Raw genomic sequence first — 10763 nt, 5'->3', positions numbered from 1 at the left:
ATGAAATCAATGCCCCAGCAGTCAAATGCTTCTATGATAAGGATGGGATTCAAAGGCATCATATTTCGACGGGACAATGCTCCCAATTTTTGACAACGTTTACAAGCCTTGCAAAACTCATGAGTGTCCCTGAACATAGTGGGCCAATAAAAGCCACACTGTAAAATCTTGGCCGTGGTCTTTTTAGCAGAAAAGTGACCACCACAGGCATGTGAGTGACAGAAGGAGATGACACTCTGATGCTCATCGTCTAGTACACATCTCCTTAGGATTTGGTCTGGGCAATATTTAAATAAATAAGGATCATTCCAGAAAAAGTTACGTACCTTGGTGAAAAATTTCTTCTTATCTTGCGCAGTCCAATATGTCGGTATGGAACCTGTGGCAAGGTAATTAGCAATATCAGCGAACCAAGGTGAATGGGAGACTCTGAACAATTGTTCATTAGGGAACATGTTATTGATATGTGTCGTTTCAAGGGAATCAGAGGGATTAAGGCGAGAAAGATGGTCAGCCACTACGTTATCTACTCCTTTTTTATCTTTTATTTCTAGGTCAAATTCCTGGAGTAGGAGGATCCATCGTATCAGGCGGGGCTTAGAATCATTCTTAGAAAGAAGATACTTAAGTTCCACATGATCTGTGTAGATAATGATCTTGGATCCGATCAAGTAGGCCCTAAATTTGTCCAAGGCGAACACTACGGCTAAGAGTTCCTTTTCCGTAGTCGAATAGTTCACTTGGGCAGGATTTAGAGTCCTACTCGCGTAATGAATAACGTAGGGCCTCTTATCTTTTCTCTGGCCTAGAACCGCCCCAAGAGCATAATCAGAAGCGTCGCACATAAGCTCAAAAGGAAGGCTCCAATCGGGTGACTGCATAATGGGTGCAGTGGTTAACATGCCCTTAAGCTTGGTGAAAGCTTTCTGGCATTGCTCAGTCCACTCGTATGGTGCATCCTTTTGCAGAAGATTACATAAGGGACGAGAGAGGAGACTAAAGTCCTTTATGAATCGTCTGTAAAACCCTGCGTGTCCTAAGAAGGACCACACGTCTCTAATGCTCTTGGGTGGAGGTAGGTTAGAGATAAGATCGATTTTTGCCTCATCCACCTTGATTCCTTTGGACGAGATAATATGTCCAAGGACAATTCCCTTATGAACCATGAAATGGCACTTCTCCCAATTAAGTACCAAGTTCTTCTCTTCACATCTTTTCAACACACATTTAAGACTCTCTAAGCACTCGCTAAAAGATGAACCGAAAACAGAGAAATCGTCCATGAAGACCTCTAGATATTTTCCCACCATATCAGAAAAGATACTCATCATACATCGCTGAAAGGTGGCAGGGGCATTACATAATCCGAATGGCATCCTTCTGTAGGCAAAGGTGCCATAGGGACATGTAAATGTAGTCTTTTCCTGGTCCTCAGGGGCGATTTCAATCTGATTGTAACCTGAATACCCGTCAAGGAAACAGTAATAAGAATGACCAGCTAGCCTTTCCAAGATTTGATCAATGAAGGGCAAAGGAAAGTGGTCCTTCCTCGTGACGGTATTCAGCTTCCTGTAGTCAATGCACATTCTCTAACCAGTAGTAACTCTAGTTGGCATGAGTTCATTATTAGCATTGGCTACGATGGTGATCCCGGACTTCTTAGGAACCACCTGAGTTGGACTCACCCATTGACTATTGGATATGGGGTATATGATACCCACATCTAATAGTTTAAGAACTTCGGCCTTAACCACTTCCCTCATGTTTGGATTTAGTCTACGTTGTGGTTGTCGAGTGGTCTTAGCATTATTCTCAAGATAAATGCGGTGAGTACAAATCGAGGGGTTGATTCCCTTGAGGTCTGCTATCGTCCATCCAAGGGCTCCCTTATGCTCAATGAGAGTAGATATAAGCATACTCTCCTGTTCTTTCTCCAGGTGGGCAGAGATCACCACCGAGTATATCTCATCTTGACCTAAATAGACATATTTCAAATCAGAGGGCAAAGGTTTTAGGTCAAGCTTCGGCGACTTGAGGTTAGACGGTAGAGGCACTACATCAGTTTGGTGTAGCTCTTCAAATTGTGGCCTCCACCTGTTAACTTCAAGTACCGGTGCAGTATTAAGCAAGGCACATGTCTCCCTAATTATGTCATCATCAAATTCATGGGAGTGGGCCAGACACGTCTCTAGAAGGTCAGAGGATAAGGTCAGAGGTGTCGTATCTTCCACTAAAGAGTCAATCATGTTAATGTCGTGGAAATCGTCATCATCCTCTAAGTTTCTACCATTATTGAAAAAGATGTTTGACTCCAATGTCATATTTCCAAAAGACATAGTCATGACACCATTCCTACAATTGATAATTGCGTTTGAAGTGGCAAGGAATGGGCGACCAAGAATGACGGGAATCTGAGTGCTCACGTTATTAATGGGTTCGGTATCCAGGATGATAAAATCTACAGGGTAGTAAAATCTATCAACTTGGACCAACACATCCTTAATTATCCCTCTTGGTACACGAACAGAGCGATCAGCAAGTTGTAGTGTGGTTAGGGTGGGTTTTAATTCACCCAAACCTAACTGTTTGTATACCGAGTAGGGAATCAGATTAACGCTCGCTCCTAAGTCAAGAAGTGTATGATTAATTCGATGGTCCCCGATTACACATGATATGGTTCGGCTACCGGGATCTTTGAATTTCTGTGGCACGTCTTACTTTAGGATGACACTCACTTTCTCGGTCAAGAAGATCTTCTTTTGAATACTCTGCCGTCGTTTGGTCGTGCATAAGTCTTTCAGGAATTTGGCATATGAAGGTATCTGTTTTACGACATCAAGTAGAGGAATGTTGACTCTAACTTGTTTCAACACCTCTAGGATATCCTGAGAGTTAGAGAGAGGTTTTGGTGCAACCAACCATTGGGGAAATGGAGCAACTGGCTTTTCTAAAAGTTCCGGATCTAATTTTTGTGGGGCCTCACTAGATCCATTATTGTTGTCCTCTTCTGGTTCTTGAGGCTTTTCGGGCCTAACCGGAACAGTTTTATCAATGATCTTTCCACTCCTAAGAGTGGTGATGGATTTAGCGTGCCCTATTTGATTTGAAGAGCTAGGATCACTTATCTCGTATTGCGGTTTAGGACTGGGGAGCGGTTGTGCAGGAAGCATCCCCTTTTCTATAACTGTCATACGTGAATCCATCTTTTGCATAAAGTCTCGCATTGCCTGGGTCAGCTCTTGCATGGAATTTTGAACCGATTTTTCTTGAGGTTTCCCCTGATTTGGATTTTGATTGAAAAAACTGAGGGGTAGCAGTTTGTCCATTTCTCCAACTAAAGTTTGGATGATTTTTCCAACCAGGATTGTACATATTAGAGGTTGGTCCATTGAAAGGTCTTTGATAATTATTTACGGCATTGGATTGTTCATTCAACACTTCTCGAAAGGCGGGTATTGTAGGGCAATTTTCAGTTGTATGAATGTTGCAATCATAGATGCCGCAAACACTTTCATTAACCTTATCCTTCTTTCCTTTCATGGCCTTTGTAAGACCCGTGTCCTAATCCGTACTGTTCCGTTAGCTTCCGCGGTCCTTCCGGTCAAATTCCGGCAACCTTCGCACCGTATTCGGTATTTGCGCACGATCCTAAGCCAGGTCCCGCGCACCGACGTCGGCTTGGTCCGAAAGTTATATCGTAGCGACCGCGTCGTCGCCGCGGTTCCAACGCCGTGACTTGCGCACTGAACCGATATCCAGGCAAGAAGATGCCGATCAGCGTTTATTCCGAAGAAACACCGCGCGTTGCGGATTTCGAGGGAATCTCTACTATTAGTCCCATCAATCATCCATTAAAGCATCCCATACCTCAAGTACATCAACCCATCTCCACCTTTTACAAAAGTCCACCATTCTTTCCACCTCACCACTCCTCTTTTCCAAATTTCAACAACAACCATACCTCTTTTTACCATTTTCAACCCAAACCATCCCCCATCACTCCATCACCCATCTCTTTCTCTTTCTCTCCCTCCCTTTACAACTATCTCTCTTATTCTTTTTTTCAAAAAAAAGAAATCCAAATCCAAGAGAGAGCACCATGAGTCCCCCATGGTGAGAAAACTTCATATGTGAGGTCCACCTTTCCCACCCCTTCATCTCTCATCTCAACCATCCATTTCCCATCTTCCTCCATCAAAGGGTAGTATAAGGAGCTAAGGAAGCCAAGGGAGCAAGGAGATCAAGTGGTGGGTGTTTGGATATGATAGTTTTTGATGTTTTTAAGATGGGCCAAGTGAGGCCAACCGATCAATGGTTTGGATCTCGCTTTGGACCCTATGATGTGGCCGATGGCCCACTTGGATCATCATGATCATTCCATGATTGGGCCATTCTCCATGGACCCCATCATGATGTTTATTTTCTTGTATGTTTAGGGTCATCTAGACCGTTTAATTTGGTGGAGAAGGGATCTCCACCGTTGGATTTAATTTTTAATGGGCCACATAAAATGGGACCCACTTGATGTATGATTTAGTGCAAGGGAGGGCCCATAGTGCCGGGGTCCCTCCATCACACGGTCTCACTCTCTATCTCTCTCCCTTTTTATTTTTAATTGTTTTATTTTTATTTTTATTTTTATTTTTATGTTAATGAGATTATGTGGCCCACTTGAATGGACCCCACCATAGGGCATGTATTCCATCCAATTCACCTACGAGTGGGGCCCACCTTGTGTGTAGTATACACACCATCCTCCATGAGGTGGCCCACCTAAGCAAGGCCCACCTCTATAATAGTTGCAGAGTCCAGCGTCCAGGGACGCTGGACGTTCCATGGTAAATGTAAAAAAAAAATATATATATATATATATATATATATTTGCTTGGTTTGGGGATGGCCCACTTGTGTAGGCTCCACCTTGATGCATGTATTAAATCCACACCATCCATTCCCTTCCCAAGCTCTTTTTAGCCGTTGACCTGAAAGATGGGATCCATCAGACTTTCAGGCGGGCCATACCGTAGCAAATGATGGTCTTTACCATTAAAACTTTCCCTATTGGTTTTATGCATCGAAACAGGTCCAATATTGGGCTCGTTTAACTTGTCTAGGGCCATGGAAGGCCATTGGATGGAGTGGATGGCTTGGATATGGACCCCACCTGCAAAACCCGTCAAAAAACAAAAAATCAAAAAAATAAAAAAACAGCAGCCGCAGCTGCTGCTGCTGTGTCAGTAGCGCAGCAGCGCTGCCTACGCATTGCAGCGGGCGGACGGCCTGGCCGCCGTACAGCCATCCACAGATGGGCCACTCTCTGAAGTGGGCCCATCTCAAAAATCAGCTCGATCCAAAACTCAGATGGCCCATACCATAAGAAACAGTGGGACCGGACTCCTACCTTTGAGATCCTTTTGGGGCCCACAGAAGTTTTGGATCGGGATGAAATTTGTTTTCACCGTTCATCTTGGTCCATGTGACCTTATCAATGGTCTGGATGAATTATAAACATTATGGTGGGCCCCACATGGAGCCCACATTGATGTATATGTTTGACCACCACCGTCCGCCTGGACGGTGGACGTAGCCCACTGTGATAAGTGTGTGGGCCCACTGTGCTGCATGCGTGTGTGTATGTGTATATATATATATAGATATATGTATATATATATATATATATATATATATATATATATATATATATATATATATATAATATTATAGTTCATGTAATATTATATGTATATTATATACTATATTATATATATATATATATATGTATATAAATATTGTACTTATTTAGGTGAGGCCCATTTCAATTACTTATGGCCCATGATTGAGGCCCACTTTGATGTATTATGGGCCCATGGGTCAAGGCCCATTTGATGTGCATTTGGGGCCCATTGGTGTGGCCCATTTGATACACATAAGGCCCATAAGATTAGGCCCATTGGTTAAGGCCCATTTGATGTGCATTTGGGGCCCATTGGTGTGGCCCATTTGATACACATAAGGCCCATAAGATTAGGCCCATTTGATACGTTCTAAAGCCCACAGTTTATAGTCCATTGCAATGCACATAAGGCCCATTGGTGCGGCCCAGTGATGTGGCCCACTTGATGAATACAAGGCCCATATGATATGGCCCATTTGACGTATTTAAGGCCCAATGGGACGTGCCTAAGGTCCATTGCAATGTACGATCCCGACATGATGATGTTTGATGTTTACGTCGGGCTATGCCTTGGGAGCAATGGTGGTTTGACGTCCACATTGCAAGTATAGTGTGGTTAAATGTCCGCATTATGACATTCCCTAAGGCCCATTGTTAGGCTCGTGCATGTTATGTGTAGGCCGTCTAGGCCCACCTTCGTTATGTACATCATCCATCCTATATAGCATGTTTAATTTCATGATTCATGATCATATGCATCATACGTATGCTTGATATGAGAAATGTCTGATCATAGCATAGCCTTCGGGCAGATTGTTTAGGGGCTCCTACAGGGGGTGTTGCCTACATGAGCGCACGATACGCGCAGATTGCTGCATGATGGATAGTGTGATTCATGCATTTGCATTGTGTGATATTGTCACCGTACGCCCTAGCGACATCAGGGCCATAGCCTCCACGGACGCATCGTGGTTGGCGGGATTGGATACCGAAATCTTTCTACATGGGGTGCGATAGATATCCCTGGTGAAAGTCCCTAAACCCTTATGGTACCAGGAGGTTGCTCCAACGTCTAGACCGAGTGGGTGCATGAGCGCCGAGTGCCGATTACGACGGTTGCGCTTTCCACCGTGTCGTGGTCGGTTGGAAGGGGGTGCGGCCTTATCCGCCCGAGAGTAGGGGCAATGCTAGGTTGATTCGACCGGCTCGAGGAATGGGTCCGCTATTGACGAGCCGAGCCCGATATTGGCGGCGGATAGTGAGGTCTTTTCCACTCACCTTATTGCGCGCGATGGGGCGGCAATCGGCTTGGAGTGTACTAGACCCCGATATTCCAGATTTGAGCCGTATTGACATGTGGACTTAGATGAGGATTTGTATGCTTGACTTGCATTTTGCATTGCATGGCCTTGGTATGGCCGACATCATTCTTTGCACCGCATGGCCTTGGTACGGCTAATGGGATTCTTAGCATTCATCAGCATGTTCCGCATTACTCTGATACTGCATGACTACATTATCACCTTGAGCATACACTTTCACCACCCTCTAAGCTTTCTATAAGCTTATGCACGACCGTTGCGTGCAGGTGACGTTGGATCGCAGCAGCGCTGAGGCTTGGACGCGTGGCTGATCTTCTTTTGGAGTTTTGGTCTATATTCATTGTATTTCCCTTATGCTCATTGTACCTGTAAAGTTTTTGATTATAGTGGAAATGTGATGGAGTTTTTGGTTGTTGTTTGTGGGTTATGCCTTTGGTTATGCTTATTACGAATCAAACTGATGTACAAATCCTCCTTGTAGCATCCCAGGATCGGAACCTGGCGAATGGGCGCTGGGAGCCGAGAATGGGGTTCTACGGAGGCTGTCGGCGCCGGATTCGGCGATCGGGAATTTTGTGAGCCCGGTCTCCGAGTTTGGGGCGTGACAGCCTTAACTTTCCTTATGAGCGTAGTCACTTTACACTTGAGATCATCCTCTTCTTTCAAGAAATACATTCCACCTTTCTCCTTTAATTGAGTCGGCCTAGACGTGGTGTTCGACTTTGGGTAATAGTCCCATGATGGTGTTTTTTCAGTAAGACTATCGAGGTAATCCCATACCTCGTCAACATTTTTATTAATGAATTCTCTATTACACATTGTCTCGACCATTTGGCGCATGGAAGATGTCAGTCCATCATAGAAAAAATTTGTAATGCGCCACGTTTCAAAACCGTGTTGTGGGCATGAACTAACCAAATCCTTGAACCTTTCCCAGCATTGGTAAAATGTTTCATCCTCCTTTTAGGTGAAGTTCATGATTGTTTTTCTAAGGGTAATCGTTTTATGATGTGGAAAGAATTTCTTTATAAATTCCCTTTGCATATCATTCCATGTGCCAATGGATCTAAGACGCAGTGAATGTAACTACGTCTTAGCCTTCTCTTTTAAGGAAAAAAGAAAGAGTCTCAGCCTGACTGTGTCCTCAGACACATTTTGAAAATATAAGGTTGCTCTGATCTCATCAAACTCTTTCAAATGTAGGTATAGTTTTTCAGATTCAAGCCCATGGAACTTAGGAATGAGTTGGATAACCCCTGGCTTGATGTCCATATGTCCTATATTTTCAGGAAAAATCATGCAAGAGGGCGTACTCACCCCCGCTAGTTGTAAATAATCTCGTAAAGTACGTGGCGGGGGTACTTGATACACCTCATTTTCATCCTGAATGTCCTCCACCCTAGGTTGGGGTAGAAGAGATTGGTTTCCAGCCATCACTTCAATTAACTCAAGGAATTTTGATTGGTGTCTAGTCCTGCGATGGATAGTCAACTCCTCAACCAATCCTCCTTCAGTCAAGAGACGTCGAGTGTTGTCACGGGCCCATTTGGGCATGAAACACTCGCAGCCCTCAATCAAATTCAAAACCTAATCCTAAGAAAGGAAAAGAAAATCTAAAAAGAAAGAGAGGTTTGGAAAGAAGTTACCAACTTGGAGTCCTTAAGTTAAAAACCTACAAAATAAGATAAAATAAGTTAGATTCTAAAAAAAAGAAGAAAAATCCTTAAAACAAAGATAGCAGTAAACTGATTTCTAAAAGGGAATGGAAATTTCTAAAATAAATTAGGAAAGTTCTAATCTATAAAGTAAATTAGTAAAAGAGAATAGAAAATAGAGAGTAGAGAGAGAGCTTACTGAATTAGAAATTTCTACCTTAAAAGCCTACACAATAGGAAAGTTAGTTTCTAAAAAAGAAAAAGTCTACAAGTAAAAAATTTCTAAAAATAAATTAGGAAACAAAGTTAGATTCTAAAAGAGTTAGAATTAGAAAGTTACTAAAAGTAAAAATAGAAAGTTAGTTTAAAAAAAAAAGGAAAAATTTCTAAAACTAGAAAATAGAAAGTTACTTAAAAGAAGAATCTAAATCTAAAATTAAAAAAGTACAGAAAGTAAGAGGAGAAGAAAGTTGGTACCAAATGAGAAATTCCTATGTTAAGATCCAATTTAGAACTTATGTCAAGATCCTACGAAATAGGAAAACAAGTTAGTTCTAGAAATCAAATAAAAACCAAAAACTAAAGTTAGTCAAATTCTAATCTTAAACTAATTCTAAACCTAATTAATTTCAGAGAATCGCAACCGTCAGTCCTCGACAAGGGCGCCAAAAACTTGTTCACTCCCTAAGTATAGGGTTGTGATGTAGTAATAAACTCGGTGAGACCGAGGTCGAATCCCAAGGGACTGATACCGGTACGTTACCTGAAACTAGGTAGAAATAGGACTAGCCTAAGATGAAATCTAAATCCAATATAAAGTGATGAATAATGGTGAGAGATTAATCTAAAACTTAAGGAGTTTAGAGGAAGGAAACTAGGGATTCAGAGGATCCACTTGTAGAGATCAGGGAGATCTTATGCCTGCATCAGGAATCATGGACATTTAACTTAACTTACTTGATCTGGTTTTCAAGAGATGAAATGTATATGAATTAGAATGGATTCCATCACCAAACCATGCCCAGAAAACAAAGCAAACAACAGAATTAAACTAATTACCAAACAATTAACATGCTATGAAGGTTAGGAAGGGTACCATCATCCTACCATGCCCAGGAGATGATGGTGAACAACAGGGCTTCCTGACGTCATAAACATCAAAAGGGAAAAGGAAATATTCAAAGCCATTGCAGACCCATTGTAATTTCAGTCACAACAGACTATTAAAGACAAAAAAAAAAACATTCCTTTCATAATCAACTAAAAACAAATTCAGTTCATGAATTTAAATTAAAAGCATAAAATAGAGTCTCCCATCTCGCTATAGGCTTCACCTCTTAGCCCTAGCTAAGAGGTTTAGCCAATCACGGGCATGATTAGGCTGAATTCAAAATCAACAAAAGAAGAAGAAGAAAAGAAAAAGAAAAACCAGGCCTAACCTAAGCCAGCCCACGTTCTCTCTCTGCCTCTGCTCACGTCCAGCCCTACGTCCACCTCCCCCTTAGTCACTTCTTTCTCTCTCTTTCTTATAGGTATTGCAATCGGTTAGAGTCGGGAAACTTCATGCGGAAGTCTTCCTTATGTAGCAACAGGCGGTGAAGGAAATCCCGTGCGCAGTGGAGTCGGCTGGAGCTTACGCAGTCAGTAAGTTACGCAGCAGCCAGCGGAAAACGCAAACTCATTGCGTTTGGTTTGAATTTTCAGGATGGTGGTCATCCCATCTTCCATTTTGACTTCATGGCTGGGGTCAGGACCACCTGATCGAACATGTGGATGGTCTGGATCATGGATCCGACCGTGCCCTTGATCACAGAACGGCCCACAGCGTTCAGTTTTCACGAACGCAGGGCCTACGAAAAATAGAGCACGCTGACGTGTTCGGTGGGCCCCACAGAGATGTTTTTAGAAGAATTCACTTCGTTCATTGTATTCAGCTCGAAAAATTAGATGAAAACGGATAGTTTTTTACTGGATTTGGTGTTGCATACTGAACTTTTTAGACCGCCGTCCGAATTGCGTTTGAACAATGAAAAACCGATCTACGCAATATTTTGAAATTATACCACCTAGGAATGAGATTTTTCTGCCCCACGGGACGAATGGACGGTCCAG

The 10763-nt window shown here is 42.7% G+C and overlaps 1 non-coding gene across 1 annotated transcript; it reads left to right on the top strand.

Moving 5' to 3' along the window:
- Window positions 1–7885: 7885 nt before the first annotated feature.
- On the top strand, window positions 7886–7992 carry LOC131219800 (small nucleolar RNA R71). The gene has a single exon (XR_009158444.1). It is a non-coding gene; the product is annotated as a small nucleolar RNA R71 (small nucleolar RNA).
- Window positions 7993–10763: the final 2771 nt, after the last annotated feature.

This window comes from Magnolia sinica, chromosome 11, assembly GCF_029962835.1.
Source record: "Magnolia sinica isolate HGM2019 chromosome 11, MsV1, whole genome shotgun sequence".
Lineage (NCBI taxonomy): Eukaryota > Viridiplantae > Streptophyta > Magnoliopsida > Magnoliales > Magnoliaceae > Magnolia > Magnolia sinica.
Note: the sequence above shows the minus strand (reverse complement) of the source record. Positions and strands in the feature narration are given on the sequence as shown.